The 27192-nt window shown below is 39.8% G+C and overlaps 1 long non-coding RNA gene across 1 annotated transcript; it reads left to right on the top strand.

Annotated features, from left to right (window-relative positions):
• The first annotated feature begins 2906 nt into the window (after positions 1–2906).
• LOC130841333 (uncharacterized) lies at positions 2907–13023 on the top strand. The gene is made up of 3 exons (XR_009050220.1): positions 2907–3089; positions 11845–11951; positions 12904–13023. It is a non-coding gene; the product is annotated as an uncharacterized LOC130841333 (long non-coding RNA).
• Positions 13024–27192: the final 14169 nt, after the last annotated feature.

Here is a 27192-nt window from a genome sequence, read left to right as displayed (position 1 = left end):
TGACATCTTTGCCTGGTTTTGGTATCCGGGTGATGATGGCTTCATAGAAGGAGTTTGGGAGTGTTCTTCCTTCTGCTATATTTTGGAAGAGTTTGAGAAGGATAGGTGTTAGCTCTTCTCTCAGTGTTTGATAGAATTCACCTGTGAAGCCATCTGGCCCTGGGCTTTTGTTTGTTGGGAGATTTTTAATCACAGTCTCAATTTCTGTACTTGTGATTGGTCTGTTCAATATGTTCTATTTCTTCCTGGTTCACTCTTGGAAGACTGTATTTTTCTAAGAATTTATCCATTTCTTCCAGATTATCCAATTTGTTGGTATATAGTTGCTTGTAGTAGTCTCTCATGATCTTTTGTGTCTCTGTGGTGTCTGTTCTTACTTCTCCTTTTTCATTTCTAATTCTGTTGATTTGCATCCTCTCCCTTTTTTTCCTGATGAGGCTGGCTAATGGTTTATCAATTTTGCTTATCTTCTTAAAGAACCAGATTTTAGTTTCATTATTCTTTGGTATTGTTTCCTTAATTTCTTTTTCATTTATTTCTGATCTGATCTTTATGATTTCTTTCTTTCTGCTCACTTTGGGTTTTTTTTTTGTTGTTGTTCTTCTTCTTTCTCTAATTGTTTTAGTTGTAAGATTAGGTTGTTTATTGGGTATTTTTCATGTTTCTTGACATAGGACTGTATTGCTATAAACTTCCCTCTTAGAACTGCTTTTGCTGCATTCTGTAGGTTTTGGATTGTTGTGTTTTCATTGTCATTTGTTTCATTGTCATTTTTTGGTTTCCTCTTTGATTTCTTTAGAGATTTCTTGGTTGTTTAATAGTGTATGGTTTACCCTACATGTGTTTGTAATTTTTACAATTTTTATCCTGTAATTGATATCAAGTCTCATGGCTTTGTGGTCAGAGAAGATGCTTGATATGATTTCAATTTTCTTGAATTTACTAAGGCTTCATTTGTGACCCAAGGTTTGATCTATCGTGGAGAATGTTCCATGTGCACTTGAGAAGAAAGTGTATTCTGTCGTTTTTGGATGGAATGTCCTATAAATGTCAATTAAGTCGAGATGGTCTAATGTGTCATTTAAATCTTGTGTGTCCTTCTTTATTTTCTATTTGGATGATCTGTCCATTGGTGTAAGTGGGGTGTTCACATATCCTACTATTATTGTGTTACTGTCAATTTCCCTTTTATGGCTCTTAGCACTTGCCTTATGTATTGAGGTGCTCCTATGTTGGGGGCATAGATATTTACTATTGTTTTATGTTCTTCTAGGATTGATCCCTTGATCATTATGTAGTGTCCTTCCTTGTCTCTTGTAATAGTCTTTACTTTCAAGTCTAATTTGTCTGATATGAGTATTGCTTCTCCAGCTTTCTTTTGACTTCCATTTGCATGGAATATCTTTTTCCATCCCTTTACTTTCAGTCTATATGCATCCCTTGCTCTGAAGTGGGTTTCTTGTTGGCAGCATAGAGAAGGGTCTTGTTTTTGTATCCATTCAGCCAGTCTGTGTCTTTTGGTTGGAGCATTTCATCCATTTACATTTAAGGTGATTATTGACATGTGTGTTCCAATTACCATTTTCTTAATTGCTTGGGGTTTGTTTTTGTATGTCTTTTCCTTCCCTTGTGTTTCCTGCTTAGAAAGGTTCCTTTAGCACTTGTTGTAAGGCTGGTTTGGTGGTGTTGGATTCTCTTCGCGTTTGCTTGTCTGTAAAGCTTTTGATTTCTCCATCAATTCTGAATGAGATTCTTGCTGGGTAGAGTATTCTTGGCTGTAGGTTTTTCTCTCTCAGGACTTTCAGTATATCCTGCCATTCCCTTCTGGCCTGCAGAGTTTCTGCAGAAAGATCATCTGCTATCCTTATGGGTTTTCCCTTATATGTTATTTGTTGCTTTTCTCTTGCTGCTTTTAATTTTTTTTGTTTGTGTTTAATTTTCATCAGTTTGATTACTATGTGCCTCAGTGTGTTTCCTCTTGGGTTTATTCTGTATGGGACTCTGTGCTTCTTGGATTTGGTTAATTATTTCCTTTCCCATGTTGGGGAAGTTTTCCACTATAACCTTTTCAAATATTTTCTCAGGCCCTTTCTTTTTTTCTTCTTCTTCTAGTATGCCTATGACTCAAATGTTGGTGTGCTTAATGTTGTCACCAAGATCTCTGAGATTGTCTTCCATTCTTTTTATTCTTTTTTCTTATTCCTGCTCTATGGCAGTTATTTCCCCCATTCTATCTTCCAATTCACTTATTCGTTCTTCTCCCTCAGTTTTTCTGCTGTTTATAGCATCTAGAGTATTTTTAATTTTGGTTATTTTGTTGTCCATTACTGTTCGTTTGCTCTTTAGTTCTTCTGAGTCCTTATTAACTGTTTCTTGTATATTCTGTAGTTTGTTATCGAGATTTTGGATCATCTTTACCATCATTACTCTGAATTCTTTTTCAGGAAATTTTCCTATTTCCTCTTCATTTATTTGGTCTTGTGGGTTTGAGGCAGGTTAATAACAAAAGCAGGGAAGGAAGAGGCAAACAGAAGAGAATTCAAGCCTCAGCGAATAAGTAACTTATGGCCTCTTTTACAAAGATCCTGCCATAAACAGCCCAGACATCTGAGTCAAGGAGATAAGGGAAAACCTAACTTCTGCACTCTGGCCTCTGTACCTTGCCCCTGCCTAGATAAACATAGCTCTAGGCTCCCAAAAAGCACAGGAACGGGTTTATAAAAGGGGAAACTTTTCTTTGTTTCGGGGCTCAGTCTTTGGATGTGAGTCCACTGGGCCTGTACCGGTACAATAAACATTGCTTCCTGTATTGCAAGCCTCAGTGTCCTGCCTACCTCTACTGATTCCTTCAACATTTCTGGGGGCTTGTCCGGGATCGGGAGATGGTATACAGAGATGGTGCTTTCACCTCCCTTGTCTCCGGAGTGTTAGCCCTGGGACACCGGGGGTGGTGACATCGCCTGGCGCCAGTGGACGAGTTGATCCATAGGAGACTAGCCCTCCTGGCATGTCAGGGTGAGACTTCCGAGAGCACAACGGAACCTGGAGAGGCACAGGAACCAGTGCAGGGAGCACCGCCCGATAGACTGGTAAGAACCCGGGTTCATTTTGGTTTAATAGACCCGTCCTTAAGTGACGGAAGGGGAGCCTGATCACCTCCCAAGAGTCACCCGAGTAACCTCCAAGACCCTCTCAGGGGGAGAGGAGGCGGCGAAACCGTGACTCTTAAGGTTAAAGGATTGGGCGGAGGGCTGGAGCTTGTTGAATGAATGCGAGTGAATGAGATGATCAATTAAGATCAAAGCGAGTGTTGAGTCCTGATCTGATTCCGTGGCAATCCTCATATGGCTTAAGGTGATTCTCTTTGGAGAAATCCTGACGTGGGGCTTATTCCGTCTCACCACATGCTGAGAGGTGCCTGAAATTTCCGCGAGGGAAGCGGCCGGAGATGGACGAAGCTCATTTCCAAAACCCGATTTTCCTACTCCTACCCTCCCTTGTGTGTGTGCGTGTCGTCTGATGCTAGGACCGGAGGAAATGGGTGGCAAGCAAAGGAAACCCACCCCTTAGAATGCATGATTAAAAACTTTAAAAAGGGATATTCAGGAGACTACGGGGTTAAATTGACCCCTAGAAAACTCTGTACCTTGTGTGAAATAGAGTGGCCATCATTCAGAGTAGGATGGCCCTTGGAGGGCTCCTTGGATAGGGAACTAATCAATAAAATATATAAAGTAGTGACAGGAGACCCAGGATACCCAGACCAATTCCCCTATATAGACTCTTGGCAGGATGTAGTCCTGATAAAGCCACCTTGGTTTCAGTGCATCTGTCTAGGTCCACCATGTCAGGACATTTTTGCATTCCAATGGGGAAACCCTATAAATGGAGATAAGGGCCAGTTGACTTGGACCAGATTGCCACAGGGGTTTAAAAACTCCCTGACTATCTTTGGGACGGCCCTAGCAAGTGATTTAAGGGCTTATCTAGCTGGACTGCACTTGCTCCAGTATATGGATGACCTTTTATTAGCTGGAAAAGACAAAAAAAACAAAAAAAAATGATGCATGGAGGAAACCTGGTGCCTCCTTACCCTCTTATGGGAAGCAGGCTATAAAGTGTCTAAAAGAAAAGCTCAGATCTGCCAGGAAAGTGTAAAATATCTCAGGTTCCACCTTTCTCAGGGACAGCAACGGTTAGGCCCAGAAAGAAAACAAGCCGTTTGCTCAATCCCAGTCCCTACAACCCGATGCCAGGTCCGAGAATTCCTCGGGGCAGCAGGCTTTTGTAGAATTTGGATACCCAGCTTCTCTATAATGGCAAAACCCCTATATGAAGCGACAAAAGGGGGGGAAAGGGAACCATTAATATGAGGACAGGCACAACAGAAGGTGCCCATCAGGCAGGGGCCTTCCCAGAGGGGGACGGTGCCCATCAGGCAGGGGCCTTCCCACGGGGGGAGGGTACCCACGGGAGGGTACCCACCCGTTAGAGGCCTTCCCAGAGGGGGGAGGCACTGTGATAAACTCTGGTGTGAATGTGTGTGTGAGTGAGCGCCCTGGTACGTCCTCGTTCCAGGGCGACTGTGTGGCTCCACGGCCTTTGTGGCTACGGAGTCCAAGTGGGCCCTAACCTGTGGTTCCGTGGTGACCTCATATGGCTCAGGGTGGTATCTGTCTCTGGGGGACCCAGTCCCTCTCTATGAGTCAGATTCAAGTGGGACTCTATACCACCCGCCAACGCTAAGAGGCACTTAAGCTCCCCATGGGGACACGGCCAGGTGGGCATTTGAATGGCCTCCTCTTCAGAGGGGACACCCATCCTTGTTTGTCTTTGCGTCATTGACACAGGGGGGAATTGGTTACTGATTTGATTTAGCAATTGTGCATGTCCAAATGGCCCTTTTGCCCTAAGGCCCTTCGCCAAAGTTTTCTTAAAATTTTAAGGCTCCCTCTCCCCTTCCATCAGCGGACTCTTTGAGCCGACTTATTGAGAAATTAGGTTTTCCCCAAAAAGACTTGCCCCTCTTGCCAGACAGATCTACACCTCTCTCTAGGTCCCTGGGGCCTGTCCGTGTGGAGCGGCACACTCTGTCGTGTTCTTGCATACTTTTGGATTCTCATTAATAGGCTGCCTTCCTCTGTCACCTTTCCTTCATAATTCCCTGATTCCCCAAGGATTTCAGGCTCTTCACGTAGGCGAGGAGTACACATACTGCTCCTCTGCCTGCTCAGTGCCCTCGAGAGGGTCAATCACCCCAGACCCCCTCCAGAGCCCCACCTGAAGTTATTCCTCTGCGAACCCCATTGCAAGGGGCCACCTCCTTTCAGTCCCATCTCCCTGAGAAATTTGATGATCAGGGCCATCTTCAGGCAGGCACATAGTGGTGCTGTCTGGGAATACTGGGCTTTCTGGGAGTGGCGACATCGGCGCTACCTGGGTTATTAGGCCCTAGGAAGGGGCCCTTTCCGTGCGCACCCCTCTCCTTCCTGGTCAAAGAAATAGATTACACTTGTTAACAAAGGGGAGACAAAGACATCTTAGGAGGAACTTGCTTGTACCTTTGAGAGGTAAATGTCTTATCTGGTCATCTAAGGAACACTTATCTCTGCTATCTTTTTAAATGCAGATTAAAAAAAATTTAACTAAAATAATTTAAAACTTGACTTAAAGATAAATAGAAATCCTAAGTGTCTTTTCTGCAAATAGTAAAAGGGTTTAGTCATCTAGATAGGTGACCTCGATTTGTTCCATCTGCTAGAAGCCAATTTAAATCCAACCCTTTGTGACTGATGGCTTTCATGTTGTACCTGACTCAGTACTGAAATTTTAGAATGAGAATCATGAGGCCTCTGTGTTTGTGTGTGTGTTCATGTGTATCTATATGTTCGTTGTAGGTTTGTGGTATTGCCAAAAGAATTCATAAAAGAGCTCTAATTGGCTTTAAAAAATTATTAAGTGCTTATAAATACTCAGAAATAGAAAATAGTCTGGCCAGAATGAATTTCAGGTTCATGATATCTGAAAAATTTAGTATTAAACTGATATCTGGTATTGAAGATGACAAGCTAATTGGTTTGATTAATATAGACATGTCTTAGAGTCATCAACATTAAGTATAATTTTTATATAAATTTTTATTGTGCCTAGATGTAATATAAGCTAAATAAGGGCTTGTTGTGTCTGTTACAAATTTGTCAGCATGGAAAGTAACCTGATGTAAAGAAACTTCTGAGGAAAGAAAATGTAAATGAAATAAGAGCTTTTAGATAAACTCTGTCAAGAAGAATTATGCTTTAGGAATATCTACCTAAAATAGTCTCTCCAGATCATGGTAACTTGAAATTCTGGAGTTGCCCTAAATTAAGTGATAAAAGCTTATTGACCAGCTGGATCATTCCCAAATAAAATAAGATACTAAAACATAAATTACTAAACATTGGCTTCCTTTTACAGAGAGACAAAAAGATAGTTAGGACTATTGATAAATATGCTTGGTGCCATGTTCTGTAAAGAAAGCAAATGTTTTTAGAAAATATCACTGGTATTTATGTTCACCAATCTACAGAATGCTGTCACAAGGGACAGTTCATGGTTGCTTAAGGAAAGTAGGATGTGTGTTTTCAGTAAAGAAGGCCTGAGCAATGGAATTACACTTTATTGAGGGAAAAGAAAGTAGGTCTGATTTACAGGTGACTGAATGGGAAATAAAATAGTGATACAGAAAGCGATAAGATAGTTTGTGGAAAGTGGACCCCGAGAAAAGGGTTTTGTGCATGATCAGGACTGACTAAGTTTAGATAGATTTAGTTGAGTAAATTAATTTGGAAAGTAAGCTGGTGCAAAACTTGAATTTAGCTTTTCTCTCTGTTAAGAGGACAAGTTTTCTTAAAATGTTGAACTGCCCTTTGATAAAAGATTTTAAGTTTCCTTACCTTTTAAGTGATCTGTTCTTGTTACTTTGGCTAAGTGACTAACTATTGTTTCACAGTTACCTGTGAGCCTATCTGACAGTGTTCTAAACCTTTTTTTGGGTATTTTGGACAAAACTTCCTAAAACAAATTCTGATGAAATCCTTTTGACCTCTAGCTAACTTTGGGATGCTTCAAAGGGCCCCTGAAACATCCCAAAGAGAGATATAAACTAGGTTCATTTGGTACATTAAATTACATAAGAAGTACTAAACGTTTGATTTTAATCTATTAATATAGATATTCTAAAAATTATATGGAATTCCTAAAATTCTGATATGTCCTGGTAAAATGTTATCAGTCATAATTCTAGTTATTATCTTAAAATGTTGTATGACACAACAATAACCAAATTGATTGACCTTGCAATCAGATTTTAAACCCGCCTTCTTAAGCCTTATGTCTTAAGACGCTTCTGGTTTTATTCTGATGCCTTTGCAAAATGCTTCCTCTTCAAGATTTATAAAAAGGACTTTTGGATAAATACAAGTTTCTGACTTTCAGACCATAATGCTAAACGGGGTAAAAAAAAAAATTAAAGAATCCTAACGAGGAACGTGATGGCTGCATAAGCTGTTAACAAAAGGATGTTACATAGGACTGAGTAAACTGGTGAATATGGTTATAAATTTTATGGCTTCTATCTAAAAAATACTGGTTTAAATCTGTTATCCAGGTGCAAGGAAAACCTTCGCTTCAAACTAATTATGATTTACAATAATTTGTTAGATTGTATATTTGTAAGCAGGATTGAAACATTTATCTTTTCTCTCTCTGTTCCCTCCAGACATTGGAAACTCTTAGGTTCCCAGCGGCCTTATCAGATAAATTAGAAAGGCTACCTCACTAACAGGTATAGAAAACTCAAGGTATTTGGGGAACCTTGAAAAGGGAGGAATTCAGCTACATTTGATTAGACAAAAATCTGTGATAAGCCCAAGCCCCTGGCATGGCTTTCCTAGCCCTGAAAAGTCTTTTAAAAGTCCAGCCTGAGGCTCCTTATAAAAGTTTCAACAAAGCCAAAAGTCTATATGATCAATTATAGTTACATAAATTATCAGGCCAAATTTCTTTTGAGACCAGACTTATTTTGCAAACAAATTAGCCTTAATCTGGTTATATTAGATAAAAATGAGGGTAATTTTAGAGAGAAAAAGATTATGTTTCAATAAATATTAAATGCCAGTTTTGCTGATGGAGCTCTGTATTTACTAAGATTCACTCCCTGGAAAGTTCCTTGCTGTTGCGCTATAGTAATGTAAGATCCAACTAAGTTTTTAAAAGGACACTCTAAGTTTGTTTCTGAAGCTTATCTCAGTAATCTCTCTTTGGATGATTATGGATACTAAAAGGATGTAATTTAAAAGACAACCTGCAACCTAGACGGAAGGACACTTATCAAAGGAGAAACTACACTCACACTAGGATGAGAAGAAGCTGACATCAGAAGTAGACAGCTAGCCCAAGATGCTGGACCTGACTCGTATAAGCATTTATAATATTTTCTTGATTTCTTGGACCTTTACATATAAATCACATGTTTTTCTATCATGGGCACAATCCTATGCTAATTTTGAAAATCAATCCAATTGTTGGGTTTGCGGTCAATTATCTATGACTAGTACTTTTGGGCTGCCTTGGTGGGTTTCTCCCCTCCAAGGCTCTAATTAGATGGCCCTTAGGAAATTTGCTTTAAAAACAAAACAAAACAAAAAACTATAGTTCTGTTCGGGGGTCCCCTCGCCTGGCCAATTAATAATACCTGTTCAGACTTCTGCTACCCACTGCGAAGTCTTGACCTCTTCAAAACTGATTTGGCGTGGGAAGCTCGTGGCTCAAGTATTTACTTGTAACTCTATTGAAGCTACTAGCTATATTATTTGTATTTTGCCTGCTTTTCAATATTATTGCTTCTTGTATTACCAAATGTGTGACTGACCACCAACAAAAATGGTGATGACTAGGCTACTTGAAGCAGTTGATCAAATATATAGTTCTGTATGTGATCAATGATTGTAATAATGCAACTCTGGATATGGGAAGATGCAACAAGAGGGAATTTTTCCTGGACCATAACAGATTAGGAATACAGGTGGTCCAGAGAACTTTGGCTTTTTTTACAAAGACCTAGCCCAGTACTGGCACATTGAGTGGCCTATCGGCAAGCCCTTCATCAGACCTAGGAATGAGCCTTCCTAGCACCATGGGACAAAATGGTCATGAAAGGCCTCCCAAAGCGTGGTCGAATTTATGGCCATGAGGGGCCCCTGTCAACTACAAATTGGAACTTGCCATCTGCCTGTACAAGGACTAAATCACCTTGTGCTGCTGCAGCTACTGACCTTCCACATCCCCTGAAGGAAATTCAGGGTGGAGACCGGAAATGAGGCACTCTGTGCTCTGGAGGATGGGTGGAACAGGTCTTTAGATAGTTCGATATTTTCAGGAGCTGATTTTATGAGCCCAACCCTTGCATCTCCTCATATCTAGAAAAGCACTAAATCCCTACTTGGTGACATCAGCTTGGGCAAAAGATGGGTCCTGGGGCTCCGAACCCCAATTTACATGCTTAACAAAATTATTCGACTACAGGCGGTAGTTAAAATCATTACTAATGAAATGGCCACCCATGCAATGATGCTATGGAAATGTCAACCAGGAAGTCAAGATGAAAATGATGCTATTGGACCTTAAGTCAGATCCAAGCATCAAAGCGGGGAATGAGGCAGGTTAATAATAAAAGCAGGAAAGGAAGAGGCAAACAGAAGAGAATGCAAGCCTCAGGGAATACGTAACTTATGGCCTCTTTTACAGAGATCCTGCCATAAACAGCCCAGACATCTGAGTCAAGGAGATAAGGGAAAACCTAACTTCTGCACTCTGGCCTCTGTACCTTGCCCCTGCCTAGATAAACATAGCTATAGGCTCCCCAAAAGCGCGGGAACTGGTTTATAAAAGGGGAAACTTTTCTTTGTTTCAGGGCTCAGTCTTTGGATGTGAGTCCACTGGGCCTGTACCGGTACAATAAACATTGCTTCCTGTATTACAAGCCTCGGTGTCCTACCTACCTCTACCGATTCCTTCAACATCACTACCAACAGCGCCCATTGTGACACTCCACCTGGCGGCCTCCATCTTCACCGCAGTCGTCACTGCAGTGGGTAACAGCTTAGGTCCAGGCAGTGACTCGTGCATCCCTCCTGCCATGTCTGCCCCTGAGGAGCAAGGCCCAACTCAAGGTGGCCAGGACAGAGCTGATGGCGGGGCAGGTCGTGACCCCAGACTCGTCGGGGTCCCTGTGATTCCCCTTGCAGAAGGGTCAGATGGAGTTGAGGCGGCCACGGCCTTTCTGGTTTCCCAGGCAGTCATCAGAGCTCTTCTGAAGGAGGAGGGTGGGCAGGAGGCCTCCCAGCCCACAGTCGAGGAGGAGAAGGATGTCCGGTCAGCAGAGCAAGAGGAAGACCTGAAGGAGGGGGAGGAGGACGGTGAAGAGGAGGAAGATGAACTGGGCAATGATGGCAAGGAGGAAGATAAGTATGAACGGGAAGCCCACAATGAGGAGGTATAGGAGGAAGGTGCAGAAGTCCTTGTAGGGGCCCATGAGTTACCCATGACAGGGTTTTGATCTCTTTTCGGGGATCTGGTCCATTCCCTTCTATCCATTATGACCGTGTCTTGGTTCACCCCCATGGAGGCAGCATAGTGGTTAGGCGTGGTTCCCAAGAGCCCGAGGATCCGGGAGAGGGACCCATACCTCGGGAGGGCAAGGACCTGGCAGAGAGAACAGAGAACTGGGACGGTGAGTACCTGACAGAGGGAACCTCCCCGCAAGTGCCTGAGGAACTTGCAGAGGGGGCTGCATCCCAGAAGGGAGAGGCACCAGTGGTGGAGGCCGAGTTCTGGGTGAGCAGATCCCTGGCTGATGCCTCCGAGTCCTGGGAGGTTGGGGCCTGTGGACCTGACCTGGCCGGGGCTGGCGGGTGGCGACCCAGCCCTCAGGCCCTTGCGGCCCCTGCTGGGGCATCGGGCTCAAAGGCAGGCCGCGCTCAGCGCTGGCCTCTAGCAGTTAAGCAGCGGGTCAGAGCTCTCAAAAACCTTCAGGCACAGTATGCACAAGTAGAAGCCCAATTCTGTAAAGACCTTTACGATCTTGAGGAAAAAGTATGCTGCCTTCTACCAACCTCTGTTTGATAAGAGAACTGACATCATCAATGCAATTCATGAGCCCACAGAAGGCGAATGTCGGCGGCAAGCAGGTGTTCAGGAAGGGACTTGGGAGGAAATGGAAAGAGAGCCTGAAGGAAAGGGGCAGACAGATGGCATACCTCACTTCTGGCTGACGGCTTTTAAAAATGTAAAGATTCTCCGTAGCATGATCCGGGGAAAAGATGCACGTGTACTGGAGCACTTGAAAGATGTAAAAATAAAATTGTCAGGGGTTGGCAACCAAAGAACTTCACTATAGAATTTATCTTTAAGCCAAACAAATACTTTTCCAACAAAGTTCTGACGAAAACATACCGAATGCGATCAGACCAGTATGATTCTGATCCCTTCTTCTCCAAAGGGCCAGAAATAATCAGCAGCACAGGGTGTGAGATCTACTGGAAAGACAGGAGAGACCTCACCGTGAAAACTCTCGAGCTGCAGAAATGTGAGGGCCCTGGAAGTGGTGTATCAACCACTAGGAAGGTGCCCAGATACTCTTTTTTCATCTACCTCTATCCTGATTCTCCTGAGGGTAGAACATTGGATTTTGCCACTGATTCTAAATTGGGCTATTTTTTTTCCGTGAAGTTCTGGTCCCAAAGTCCAGATTTACTCTTCCTGAAAGAAGCAAGTAAATATCAGTATGAAAACTTTGTTGAACAGGTCCAAGGATCTGAAGTCGAGGAGGAGAAAGAAGATGAACATGAAGAACCAGAAGAAAGCCCTGAAAAGGATCCAAATCCAGTAGAGTGCAGCCTGGGAGAATCCAGGTGGAGTATCATCCAACCATGGCTGCCATACACGTTATATTCTTAAATTTTCTTGACAAACAATAATAAATTGTTAAAAATTATTTTTATAAACCAGTTTTAGGGTTAATAATATACATATATACTACATCATATGGAATGCAGCATATTCTGAATAGTATTTCTTTCACAGGCACACGTTCTTTCAGCTGTAATTATAAGACTTCTATAAGTGGGAAATTTATCAGACCTGGTAACTGAGAATATTTGTTTAGAACACAGTTGCCAGAACTAACAGCTAAAGTGACTGGAACATACATTAGATGGGACTTCATCATTTGGTTGCCACTTAAATGTAGTCTCTTGTACTAACTAGGAGACAATGCCTTTGATAATGTGACTACCTAAAAATTGTAAAAAGTTAAGAATTTCGAGCAGGATCACATTTGATGACTTATACCTAAGTATTTATTTAGTTTTAAACTTCCATACTTCACATGACAGTCAAAAGAAAATTGGTCATATTAAGATTTTGGTTATCATTGAATTGTTCATTTAACTTGCATCTCTTCTGTCCTTTTATTTCCCTCTTTTTTTTTTCTTTCTCCTTTTACAGATATGGACACTGAGGGTCTAGGAGATTAAGATATTATGGTTAATGGAAAGAGTACAGTCTTTTAAGGTGGAAAGACACACTTATATCCCTGAGTGGTGTCCTCCCCCACCCCGCCCCCAAAAACATAACAAGCATTTTTGGTGTTTGACAAGTGGGAGATGATATTGGTGTGATCAGATGATTAAAGACATCAAATGATGGAGAAACACCCTGATACCCAAGGGTCTGGGTTACAAGAGGAAAACTGTGTTTTCTCTTGTTGAAACAACAGATATATATAAGATTGATTATTCAAGATTTAGAAAGTCACTGGTGTATTTTAATTGTGTTCAATTGTTCTTTCATTTCTTCCTACAGTTTGAAGGCATAGAAAGACATGGATAAAGGAGAAACAGTGAATTGTTCTTCACGGATTTGAGAGTTTCTGATTTCCAGTAGTCCGTGGGAAATTTTATCAATACTGTTTCATTCCAAAATTCATCAGCCAAAAAGGAACATACACTGTTATCTGATTTTTCTCATCTTTCAGATACTACTGACAGAATTTGTTCAAGTTGAAAATAAAAGTTTGTTTAAAATGAATAAGCTGAAAGATGTTTTAAATAACTCTGATTCTAATCTATCTTTGTCCCTTTGTTTTGTCCCTCCTTACTGTCATTGAAAGGGATCAAGTTCTTTTTTTTATTTTTTTGGGGGTACACCAAGTTCAATCATCTGTTTTTATACACATATCCCCGTATCCCCTCCCTTCCTTGACTCCCCCCTCCTAGAGTGGGATCAAGTTCTTTTATTGCATCCTTCAATTACTTGAAATATCAAGTTATAAACAATTTGTGTAAAGAGGGATGGAGTCTAGGCTCTACTGCATTTTATTGAAAGAACCTGATGGCTGACTTAGCTTACCTTGAGATCAGGTAGTGCTGGGCTGATACTGGGCTGACATGGAGCAGTAGCATCACTGTCATTTGGGAACTTGTTAGAAATACAAATTCTCAGGCCCCATTCCAGACCTACTGAATTGGAAATTTGAAGGTGGTCCAGCAATCAGAGTTTTACACGTCCTTTAGGTGAATCTGAAGCACACTAAAGTTTGAAAACGACTAGTTTAGGCTTTATCTATGTTATGACCAGTCTTACTTCACTGACTTGAGTGTTTCAAGTAAATTGAACAGGATGATAAAGGCTAAACTGGGAGAGAGACCAGAATTCTCAGGGATGGAGACTCAGAGAAAGACCAGGTGCAGTCTTGGGTGGTAGCAGTGAACAAAAATGGATAAGGGAGGAATCTAGTCCCAAAGTATACAAACGTTATGATGCCTTGTATACCAAGTTTAAAAACATTCAAAACAATCACTATAAATTGATTATGGGTAAACATACATGTCATAAAAGGAATGCATAAGAATCATGTATGCATATGTAGCATACAAAAAGTCATGTGTGATAATTATAAACAACTCTTTTAGGATAGTGGCTACATGTAGTGGAGAGAGAGTGAAGAATAATTGGGGAGGGTTACAAGGTGGGCTTCAACTCTGCAAACGGCCATGAGTCCAGTTTGTGGGGTAAAGGGGATGTGCATACTCAGAACCTTTGCCGCCCCCCCACCTCAAACCATGCTCTATATATCTGGGGCCCAGAATTTGCTCCCCATGTAGCCCTAAGTCCTAAGCCCCAAGAGGCCTGCATGGTCCTCTTCAGTGGGTCTGTACTTCTGAGAGTTGAGTTCACAGCCAAAATATATACTCCCAGGACTGAGAAGTGACCAAGAGGTAATGGCTATAGGCAGGGAACAGAAGACAAGGTAGCTACATTATCTACATATATGTATGTGAAGCCTCTTGAGGTGAGGAATGGAGCTCAGTGAGTGTGAAGAAGGGGCAGAGGAGAGGCTGGGGCCTGGGAGGAGGACCATGGGCCTAGGGTGGTGGCTCCATTCTCCCCACATCACTGGAATGGAACTTAGCGGAGTCCAAGTATGGTAGACAGACCAAAAGCTGACCGCCAACAATCCCCACCTTCTGGTATTCACACTCTTGTGTAATCCCTTGCCCTGGAGTTTGGCACGACTAATGACTTCCTTCTAACCAATAGAATATGGAAAGGTGAGAGAGATCCTTTGTGTGGTAATTTGTTGTATAACAATAGAAAATTAATATACTGGATTTAGCAGAGGGCAGTCCTGGAGATAGGTGTCTGGATGTGTGATGTTGAGTACTGCCGAACCATTTCTGACATACAACTGTTACTAACAGCTTTGTTTCTAAATTTCCTCAATCAACTATATAAGAAAAACAACAAAATACACCAACTATTCCAATGCAAACCTGACCATTCAGATTAATGTCAAGATATTTTATTTAACAGTCTATTAGTTGATTTAAATCTTTCACATATTTTTATATATGGCATGCAGGCCCCCAATTAAACTCTTGCCCTAAACCTTTAAATATTTCAAATGTTACAGGTGGTCCAGTTTAGGTATTTGATCTGTTACCCATTTCTCATCCTCACTCCCTGTCACACTTTGTTAGGCACAGAAACAATGTTGCCCTTTGCTTTGGAAATCATCTCTGCAGCGAATAGCATAATCCGTCATTCTACAGAGTTGGACCTATGGACCTTGTCCCTGGTAAAGGCTAAAGTATAACCACAAACCATCTTACTCCCCTTCCCATGCCCAACCACATACACCCTCTCTCCCCTTCATATCTCACTTTCTCCACACATATTGCGTGTATAAATCCTCTTACTCAAGACCACTTCTCCCCCATGCAAATAGTCACCTTGAGGCTACAGCCATCAAGTTGTTCATCCACACCTGTATGGAGCTCATTTAGGATCATACAGAAAAATCATTCTTAGGAACAATCCTTCTTAAGAGCATTTTGCTTCTCTGCCAGCCTTCCTATCTAACCTGTCAATATCCTATTTGATTTCTCTCTGTTTATCATAGATTGATATGAGCTACAGAACAGTTTCTATTTTCGAAAGTGTAATTTATCACAGAGCAAAATATTAAGGAGATCTGGCCTCCCCTTTATTCACAGGACATTGAATTTGCAAAGTGGCTCAAGTATGGGAGTTGGGCTCAAAAAGGGCTTGTGACCTTTTTATTACAGTGATTCAAGTCAGATTTCTATTTATTAGATATAGAACTGTTGAATTTATACAGATAAAGTAGAATTTAGTAGGCTACTCATCTATTTTAGTTCTAGGGACACCACAATCAATTTGTCAACACCAAAGCTCACTGTGAGTCAAAAAATGCTTATTACTTCTTAAGCTCTGCCACCTATTATAGTAACCATACCCATCTTGTCTCTGGCATATACATGTCACCACTTGGCTCCTTCCAAACCAAGAATACAATGTCCCCTTTTGATGCAGGAAGCTCAATTTGATGGTGGCAGTTCCCACTCTCATTTATGCCCCGCAAAGTTTATACATCACAGAGCATTCGATGATGCTGAGGCTCCCCTCATGAATGTGTCTCTGACAGCTTTGGTAAAGAGAGAGTCTTCTGGACTTTTCTGGATATCATAGTGGGGTATTGACAGTAGGCCTTAAGGGATAAATCCACTCTACCCTTTCAAACTCTCTAAACCTTTAGATACCTTCATCTCCAGCATTCTAAGGAAGTACTGGGATTTTGACTTCATTTCCTATAGGATAACTCTGGGTCCGTGTTTCTGTCAACCAACTAAGTAAACTGTTAAGTTCACTCACCAATAAAACTGACATATTAAATACCCTATACTTACTAAGACCATATCCTTAAATTTGGCCCAATCCAGCATATCTTTTTACATCCTGATCCAATAACTTTAGGATCTATTTCCACACTCGTTCCCCAGATTTTATTAATATAAGTGGACAAAATCATATGACTCTTTTAATATGTATCACACCTCCTCATAGGCTACACTTTTTACCTCATGCTCTGGAAGCTGCTAGGACTTGAGTCTGGTTATAGATCTAAAAGCAATGGTAATTATGTGATATGATGGAGGTGTTAGCTAGCACTATGGTGGTAATCATTTTGTCATAACACATTGTATACCTTAAACTTACATAATATTATATGACAATCGTATCTTAATAAAGGTAGGAAAATAAAAATAAAAGCAATAATACATGGTGTGGGTAGGTCTTGAGGAGGATCAGCAGTCCCTTGGAAGTCAATTATCTCAAATAAGGCCATTACAGGTTTTTCATACTAGGGAAGAGGGACCTCCTCAGACACAAGTGTAAAGGCTGCTACTAATAGCAAAGGCAGATTGGCAGAATTTATGGTTTCAAGGACCTCAGCTTCCTGATGATCTTCCCATATGTTCCTATCTAAATTTTCATTGTTCAATTACTTTCCTATCAATGTTCTAACTTTAACATAAGAGAAGCCATGAGGTTGGAAAATAAGTTTTCATTGTACTTCAGTCCCTCACGAGATAATACTTTAGTTTTGCTTTTTAGAAATAACAGCCTTATGGCTATATGAGATAACAATTGTTGTTTAGAGCGGTCATAGATGTGGTTTGCTTCCCTACCAGGAACTTGATCTGGAAATTTAAAACCCTGAACTCATCATTCTCTTTCCCAACATGTATTGGGTTGGCCAAAAAGTTTGTTCAGATTTTTCATAACATCTTACAAAAACCTGAACGAAATTTTTGGCCAACCCTGTAGATGCAAACAACCAACCTCATTATAATCCTTATTTTCAATAAAGTGTTTTATGGCTGCAAATGTTTTTCAGTCACTCAAAGTCTTGTTATGTATGCGTATTTGCTTCAAGGTGTCTACAGGTGCTAATACAAGAAACTGCATTGCTGCTCTACACAGTAAACTATAACTATGTCCTTTACCAATGGAAAAAGCTATTGTCTTTAAATATAATCAGATCAGAGAACTAATTCAGAGAACCCATCCTTAAAGCAGTTCCTCTGGAACCATTTCTGATATCTGTTCTCGTTATTTTTATGCATAACAAATCATCTCAAAAAAAGTGGTATAATACATATAATTTTTTTATGCTATCAGATTTTATAGGTCAGGAATTCTGAAATGGCATAGCAGAAAAGATTTATCTCTGCTCCATTATATCTTGGGCCTCAGCTGGATAGACCTGAAATCTAGGACCCTTTCATTAGCTGGGGAATAGATAAATATGAAGGTACATTCACTCACACATATGATGCCTGGATTGAAAGGATGCAAAAGCTAGCAATGTCAATCAGAACACATACATGCATGTAAACTCTCTAGATGGCTTGGCTTTCTTAGAGTATAGTGGCCTCAGAATAGACATATTACATGGCATCTCAAGAATTCAAAGACAAGTATTACTGAAAGCCATATGAAAGTTACATTGACTTTCATGGTCTATCCTTGGAAGTCAAATAGCGTCACCTTCACCAAACGCTATTAAATGAAACATTCCCCCCAACCTGCGCAGGCAAAAGGTTTAGGGACATAGGCCCCAATTCTCAATGGGATATAGCAATGTTCTTGAGCAGCATGTGGGATGGAAGATGATGTCATAGATATTTTTGGAAAATACAATCTTCCACAGTCTGCTCTCTAGCAACAATTACTTATATTCTTCCAGCATGTAAATTACACTCATCTCCTTCAAGATCCCCCAAAATTCTCATATTGTTAAAGATGTTGCTCAAGACCTGGATCTCATCATCTCAATCAGGTCCCAGTGCATATAATGCTTTTGGTTATTGTTCTTCAACTTTGCCTCTTTGAATACCATTCTTCTCAATCTGAAAGCCTGTGAATTAATGAGACAAGTAATTGCTCCTTCCCTCCCAATATAAAATTTGAGAGAGGCACAGGAAAATTACTATAGATACTCCCATTCAAAAAGGAAAATAAGAGGCACTTAGCCACTGAATATTGAAATTCTAAAATTCAACTAGTCATCTCCTGCAGTTCCTTGATAAAGTAGTGGTACTACTCCCTGGGATTTGTTCTCTGTGGCCCTTGGCTTTGCATTAGTCTATTGCTTCTGTTCTCTGAGTCATCTTTCTTTTTTTCCCTGAGAAGTGGCCTGTTTTTAAAATGGAGTAACCTCAGCCTTCTATGCTCTCAAAGAAGTTTGGGTGTCTGAATGCCTCTTTTTATTTTGTATAACCCCTATCCTTTTCAGTTCAAACTGAGGCAATTCCTTCAAAATCTTTGGGAGCCTTCTGTGTATCATTAAACAAAAACCACACCTAGAAACTTCCTCTCTACCTTGGAATTCTGTAAGGCTGTTACAGAATACACTTTTGAAATTCTACGAAGCCCTATAATTTAATTTGAGATATAATGTTATGATCCTTAAAAGATGTTTTGTCTATCTGAACGTATCTGAGAGCCACTGACTTAGATCTTTCTAAGATCAGGACAAAGGCTCTTACATAAGATTAAATGAAAAGTCATAAATAGGTGTGAGTGTATGTTTTGTTTAAGGTTGAGAATCAGTTTAGAAATATGTGAATGTCATCATTCCAGAGGGAGTGGTCAAGATAGCAGAGTAGTAAGACCTTAAGCTCACTTCCTCCCACAGGCACACCAACATTATAACTATTTGCAGAGAAACTATTGATGAGAATGACCTGAAAGCTAGCAAAAAAAAAGATCTTCTACAACTAAAGATATAAAGAAGGAATCAGATTAGGATTGTCATATATACTTTACTAATAAGAAAAAAATATCAAATTGTACACTTTAAATATATGCAGTTTATTGTATGTCAGTTATATCTCAATAAAAGTTCTAAAAAAAAAAAAAGAAGGGACCACAATGGAATGGATAGGAGGATCAGAGACACAGTATAGTCAATACCCACACCCCTGGGTAAGTGACTGACAAACAGCAGAATAATCACAATTTCAGAGGTTCTCCCCAAGGAGAGGTCTGATCCCCAAATCAGGCTCCCCAGCCTGGTGTCCTACACCAAGAAGATGGGCTCCCAGAAGTTTTGACTTTGAAGGTCGTTGGGCCTTGGTTTCACAAGAGCCAGAGGACTGTAAGAAACAGAGACCCAGCTCTTAAAGGGTGCACACAAAATCTAACACATGCTAAGATCAAGCAAAGAAGCAGTAATTTTAAAGGTCAGACCCAGGTCAGACCCAGTTGCTGATCTTACAGAGCCTCCTAGAGAAGCAGGAGGCAACTGGGACTCCCCCTTGGGACACAAACACTGGCAGCATCCATTTGAAGGAGCTTATTCTACTATGAGGACATTTTGGAGTCCTTCCTCTATCTTATTGGCACCTGGACCCAGCCATGCCAACCAGGCAGTCAGCCTCAGTTCTGGGGCCCACACAGGCCAAGCAGTTAGCCATGCAGGGACATATCTCCACCAATCAGAAGGCCAATGGCAGCTGTAGGTCTTCCTGAGCACTCCAGCCACCCCAAGACCTGACCCCAGAAACTTGATCCACCCACTAGTGGGCTGGCACTGGCCCCGGGATTACCCAGGGCTCTGTAGCCAGTCACCTCAAGATCTGGCCCTGCCCAGTAGTGGCCAGCAGCCCCCACATTAGGCAGGACTTGGCAACCAATGAGGCTGGGGGCTAAATACCCTTAGCAGAACACCCACAGTAGTCAGTCCCACTATAAAAGAAGGGACTGTGCAGCCTATGTAGGGGGCACCCCTAGAGCATTTAGCTCTGGTGAACAGAGAAGAATGTGCTACTGGGACCCATAGAACATCTCTTACATAAATCAATTTCTCCAATATGAGGAAACATGTCTGACCTACCTAATACATAGAAATAAAAACAAAGAATCAGGCAAAATGAGGTGACAAAGGAAAATTTTTGAAACATAAGAATAAACTAAAACTCCAGAAGAAGAGCAATGCAAAGTGGAGATAAGCTATCTACCCAATAAAGAGTTTAAGGTAATGATCATAAAGATGCTCGATGAACTTGGAAGGAGATTGAATGAATACAGTGAGAAGTTTAACAAAGAGTTAGAAAATATAAAGAGGAACAAAACAGAGCTGAAGAATCCAACAACTGAAATTAAAAATACACTAGAAAGAATCAACAATAGATTAGGTGATATAGAGGAATGAATCAGTGAACTGGAAGACAGAGTAGTAGAAATCACTCAAGCTGAAAAGAAAAAAAGAATTTCTAAAAGATAAGGACAGTTTAAGAGACCTCTGAGACAACACTGAGCATACTAATATGCACATTATAGGAGAAGAGAGAGAGAGAGAAAGGGGCAGATAAATTATTTGAAGAAATAATAGCTGAAAACTTCCCTAACCCAGAAAAAGAAACAGAAATCCAGGTCTAAGAAACACAAAGAGGACCACACCAAAACACATTGTAATTAAAATGGCAAAAATTAAAGATAAAGAGAGAATATTAAAAACAACAAGGGTAAAGCAATTATTCCACACAGGGGGACTCCCAAAAGACTTTTCAGCAGAAAATCTGTAGACCAGAAGAAAGTAGCATGCTACTGGGTTGCCCAAAAAGTTCGTTTGGGTTTTTCCATAAGATGTAACAGAAAAACCCAAATGAACTTTTTGGCCAGCCCAACATATTTAAAGTTATCAAACAAAAAAACCTACAACCAAAAATACTCTACCCAGCAAGGTTATCATTCACATCTGAAGGAGAGATAAAGTGTTTTACAGACAAACCAAAGGCTAAAAGAGTTTAGCACCACTAAACCAGCTCTACAGGAAATATTAAAGGGATTTCTCCAAGCAGAAAAGAAGAGAGCACAACTAGAAATAGGAAAAATCTCATTGGTAAAGACAAATATATAGTAAACGTAGTAGATCAGCCACTTACAAAGCTAGCAGGAAAGTTAAAACACAAAAATAGTAAAATCATCTATATCCACAATAAGTAGTTAAGGGATATACAAAACAAAAAGATGTAAAGTATGATGTCAAAAACACTAAACGTTATGGGGAGGATTAAAAATTCAGGGTTGTTACAACTTGAGATCATCAACTTAAAATATACATATATATATGTATGTATATATGTATATATACACACCTCATGATAACCACAAACCAGAAATCTATAATAGATACACACACACACACACACACACACACACACACAAGAAAAAGGAATCCAAACATAATACTAAAGATAATCATCAAATCACAAAGAAAGCAAAAGAAGAAGAAAAGAACAAAAAGGAACTACAAAACAATTAACAAAATGGTAATAACACACCTATCAATAATTACTTTAAATGTAAATGGACTAACTGCTCTGATTGAAATATATAGAGTGGCTGAATGGATACAAAAACTTCAGATTTAAACACACACACAAACTGAAAGTGAAGGGATAGAGAAATGTATTCCATGCAAATGGAATAAAAAAGAAAGCCGGGGTAACAACACATATTAAACAAGATAGAATTTAAAACAAAACTGTAGCAAGAGATGAAGAAGGATATTATATACCACTACTGAGTATTTAACCAAAGAAAACAAAAACACTAATTGGAAAAGATATGTACCCCTATGTTCATTGCAGCATTATTTACAGTAGTCAAGATATGGAAGCAACCTAGTGTCCACCATTAGATGAATGGATAAACACGATGAGGCATGCATATACATTGGAGTATTACACAGCCATAGAAAATGAAATCTTGCCATTTGCAACAGCATGAATGGACATAGAGGTTATTATGCTAAGTGAAATAAATCAGACAGAGAAGGACAAATACTGTATAACTTCACCTATATGTGGAACCTAAAAAACAAAACGAATAAACAACAAAACAGAAACAAAGTCATAGATACAGAGGACAAACAGGTAGCCACCAGAGGGGAAGGGAATGAGAGGATGACAGAAATAGGTGAGGGATATTAAGACATAATAAACAAACAAACAAGAAGTATATGAATGTGAGTGAATGTATGAATGTGAAAGTGTACAAATGTGAAAATTTGGGAACAAGAGTATAAGACTGAATATGTGAGTGTGACAATGACAGTGTGAAAGTATGAGAATGTGAGTGAGAGTGAAAAATTATGGATAGAGTTTACTGAAAACAGCCAGAATCTTCCAAAACTGTCCATCGGGGTCATAAAATTAAACAAAACATATGCTTGGATTATAATCACCAATTTTATCATTCCATGAATGAACATCACCCTGGTTGCTAAAACAAAGCCTGATTCATCACATAGGATGTGGGGAAGAGTGGTGAAGAGAGTACAGTTGACTGCTAAGGAGGACACAGACCTGGGTTCAATATGGGTCCCTCTGCTTCTCATCTGTGTGACTTTGGGAACATGCCTGAGAGTGACCATTTCCTCACACCCTTGCTAATGGTCTAGTAGGTCATTCAAAAGAGACTTAAAATGTGGAATCAGATTTCTATTTATTCTCTCAGTATTTTATTTCTGAAGATGGCTCTCTTTTTATTTAATTTTTCTCTCTGAGAGAAGTGAAAACAATCCTGTTTGGCTACATGTATAATCTTGTCCTAAATGGTTCTTCTTTTGTGGGTCCTAGAGGTATGAAATAGCTTATTCTTGCTTAGAATACCTAGGCCTTAACAGAGGGCTTTTTCTTATTAATAGAGTGTTAAAATTAAAAATAATTTTATTGTTAATCTCCCCAAATCAATCAAGGCCATACTACAGTTCTGCCTCTCTAACTGGAATAACCTGAATTTGTGTAAGAGTGTCCTTCCTTATGTACTCTGATGATGAGGTTGTGAGATCTCTACAAAGCTTACGTTTTTGTCTGTTTTTTCATCATAGGATGATAAAAAGTTCCTTAACTCCAGGCATCATTATATATTTGAAGGGTGTGTCGATTTTAGCATTTCCTGGGGAATGCAATTTCCCAAATATGACAGGCTCAGTTTCTCTCCCTGTGGTCACAAGAACATAAGACACTTTTTAGAGTTTTTTTCTCTTCTCTGGGTGCTTGATTTTTCTGCAATATCATGGTACATGTTTGTCCAATAATTATCTACATGTTTGGCTCTGGCATTGCCTCAATGTGGGTTGTTTTCTCTGAACCTGTGGAAGCTAATGTCATTAAATTCTCTCCTCCTTATTAGAGTCCTGGTGACTGTTATAATTAGGCAATTTTCATTCTTTATATGGATCTCTAATGAGAAATTTAGATATATTATTTAGGTTCTCCTTTCTCGCCTGAGTCTTCATCTCCAGGTTCTAAATTTTTCACTTTTGCTTCATCCATTCATTCATTTCTAGCTTTGGGACATATACATGATCATTGAGAAGTAATTTAAGGCAGTGCTTGTGAATGTGCCATAGAAAGTATATGTTACTCTTGGTGACACATGTATGTATACCCATGTATACATTAATCTTGTGACCCATCGTATTTTCATTCTTATGTTGCCTGGGATGAAGTAATTTATGCCTGGAGGCCAAGTTATTGAATACAGTTATGCACTAAGATTATATATTGTATACCAAGATATGATATCTGGAATCCCTAATGACCCAACCTTTGCAGATTTTAATATGTGTGTTTTTCTTAAGGATTGAGACTAAGACCCTTGGCAAGTGACTCAAACCTGAGGTCTTTAGGTAAGGTCATCAGACATATCTCATACATGCCTTCATTCTCTCCATTTTTGAGTCTTGGGATCAATGATGGCAACCGAGTGTTGCAATTGAATTTGGGGCTCTGTGGACTTTGAGATCTTTTCCACCCTGTTTATCTCTTACAGCAGTCCTTAAAACGGATTGAAACCTATATCTGTGTGTCTACTGGAAGAGACAAACCTGTTCCTTTGTGTCCTCCATAACTCACAATTTGAAAAGATTTTTTTCTTCAATGCGTTTCTTGAGGTTTGCTGATATTACCTTTAATATTTTATTTACTAATTCATTAATTGGATTAGGAGGGCAATAAATAGCTGATGTCCATATTAAGGGGGTACCTCTGGGAATGAATTTGTATTTTCCAGTTTCCATAGAAACATAACAACAATCAGAATTTTATAATGGCATTCTGCTTTCTGTGATACCTGGGTTATGCCCACATATCCAGGAAGAAGAAATATTTAGCAGCATATTTACACTAGATGGAAGAATACTTCCATCAACAACAGGCCTATAGATTGTCTACCATTATTATGAGCTCTTTCATTTTTTGAGGGGGAGGATGTAACTTGGGATAAGTGCCATCTGTTCTATCCTCTTGTGTGGGAGAAGCTGGTTTTTTCTGCAGAGAAGAGACTGACATTCCAACTATGCCCATATACCTCTTATTCTGTGATTTAAGATGACACACACCTGCGATTGGAGGGTCTTGTGACTTTTGAGTTCTAGAAAGAGAGATTCCCAAACATATTTGGATAACCCCAATCTCTTCCCCACTTTTCATCCTGTCTCTAATGATAGTAGCTGTTTCCTGCTATTACTTCTTATATGCTACCTCAATGTGTCCTATTTTTCTGTCCCTTTCAATATTCCAATTTTTTAAAATGATTCATCATTCAATCTATTTAAATAACTGATGTGTGTTATTCTTTTCCTTTGCATTTGATTTTCAGTAATTTCTCCATAATGTGGTTAAGTGTGATGTTCTTTGCATTCCCTTTGGTGTTTGCAGCATTTCTTTAATGTATATTTTGATGCCTTTAATATTTTTTAAAAATTCCCAGCTATGTTACTTACAATTTTTCTTTCATTAATTCTGTATCCCCTCTCATTCTGAGACTGCAATTACACATCCTTTAGTCTTTGCATCAAGGTGGTTCTATCTGTTGAGGCAGAGGACCTTAATTCAAACAGGTGATTCAAAGCTGAGATTCAGTGTTTGAAAGGGATGATTTTTATTCTTAGCCTTTCATAATTCCTTACTGAAATTCTTGGACATGCAAAACACCTTTTCTTAGTATCAGAGAAAAATCCACTTTTTGTTCTTCAAGCCCCAAGATGCTTCTGAAAGCTATGCTCAGCTCCAAAACCTCAGCTACTACTTTCAAAATCAACAAATGTCTTATGGGAAAACACCCTGCCAAGTTTTGGTCTCACCTCTTTGCTTTCTTTCCTTGGGGATTTCCTTCCCTTCCAATTTGGATACTTTTTATTTCTTGTTCTTGTCTGATTGCTGAGGCCAGGTTTTCCAATACTATGTTAAATAGTAGTGGCAAGAGTGGGCATCCTTGTTTTAATCTTGATTTTAGAGGAAAAGATTTCAGCTTTTCACCATTGAGTATGATGTTAGCTGTGGGTCTTTCATAAATGGCCTTTATTGTATTGAGGTATGTTCCCTCTATATCAACTTTGATGAAAGTTTTTATCAAGAATGGATGTTGAATTTTGTCAGTTATTTGTGAATTTTCAACTTTCCTCTTGTTATTAATTTCTAGTTTAATACAGTTTTAGTCAGGGAAGATACTTGACATAATTTCTACCTTCTTAAATATGTTCAGACTTGTTTTTAAGTCTAATGTATGCCTATCCTAGAAAATGTTCCATGTGTGCTTGAGAAGAATGTGAGGTGATGGTGTGAGGTGATACCTCATTGTGGGTTTGACTTGCATTTCTCTGATGATTAGTGATGTTGAGCATCTTTTCATGTGTTTGTTGGCCATCTGTATGTCTTCTTTGGAGAAAAGTCTATTTAGGTCTTCTGCCCATTTGTGGATTGGGTTATTTGCTTTTTTGGTATTAAGCTGCATGAGCTGCTTGTATATTTTGGAGGTAAATCCTTTGTCCATTGTTTCGTTGGCAACTATATTTTCCCATTCTGAGGATTGCCTTCTAGTCTTGTTTATGGTTTCTTTCGCTGTGCAAAAGCTTTTAAGTTTCATGAGGTCCCATTTGTTTATTCTTGATTTTCTTTCCATGATTCTAGGAGGTGGGTCAAAAAGGATCTTTCTTTGATGTATGTCATAGAGGGTTCTGCCTATGTTTTCCTCTAGGAGTTTTGTAGTGGCTGGCCTTACATGTAGGTCTTTAATCCATTTGGAGTTTATTTTTGTGTATGGGGTTAGGAAGTGTTCTAATTTCATTCTTTTCCATGTAGCTGTCCAATTTTCCCAGCACCACTTATTGAAGAGGCTGTCTTTTTTCCATTGTATACTCGTGCCTCCTTTGTCAAAGATAAGGTGCCCATATGTGTTTGGGCTTACCTCTGAGTTCTCTATTCTGTTCCATTGATCTTCCTTTCTGATTTTGTGCCAGTACCATACTGTCTTGATCACTATGGCCTTGTAGTGTACTTTGAAGTCAGGAAGCCTGATTCCACCAACTGCAGTTTTCCTTCTCAAGACTGCTTTGGCTATTCGGGGCCTTTTGCGTTTCCATACAAATTGTAAGATTTCTTGCTCTAGTTCTGTGAAAAATGCCACTGGTCATTTGATCGGGATTGCATTGAATCTGTAAATTGCTTTGGGTAGTACAGTCATTTTCACGATGTTGATTCTTCCAATCCAGGAACATGGTATGTCCCTCCGTCTGTTTGTGTTGTCTTTGATTTTTTTCATCAGTATCTTAAAGCTTTCTGCATACAGATCTTTTGCCTCCTTAGGCAGGTTTATTCCTAGGTATTTTATTCTTTTTTTTGCAATGATGAGTGGGATTGTTTCCTTAATTTCTCTTTCTGCTCTTCCGTTGTTAGTGTATAGGAATGCCAGAGATTTCTGTGCATTAATTTT

Source organism: Hippopotamus amphibius, chromosome X (assembly GCF_030028045.1).
Source record: "Hippopotamus amphibius kiboko isolate mHipAmp2 chromosome X, mHipAmp2.hap2, whole genome shotgun sequence".
Taxonomy (NCBI): domain Eukaryota; kingdom Metazoa; phylum Chordata; class Mammalia; order Artiodactyla; family Hippopotamidae; genus Hippopotamus; species Hippopotamus amphibius.
The sequence above is the reverse complement of the archived record's forward strand: the minus strand, read 5'-3'. Positions and strand labels throughout refer to the sequence as shown.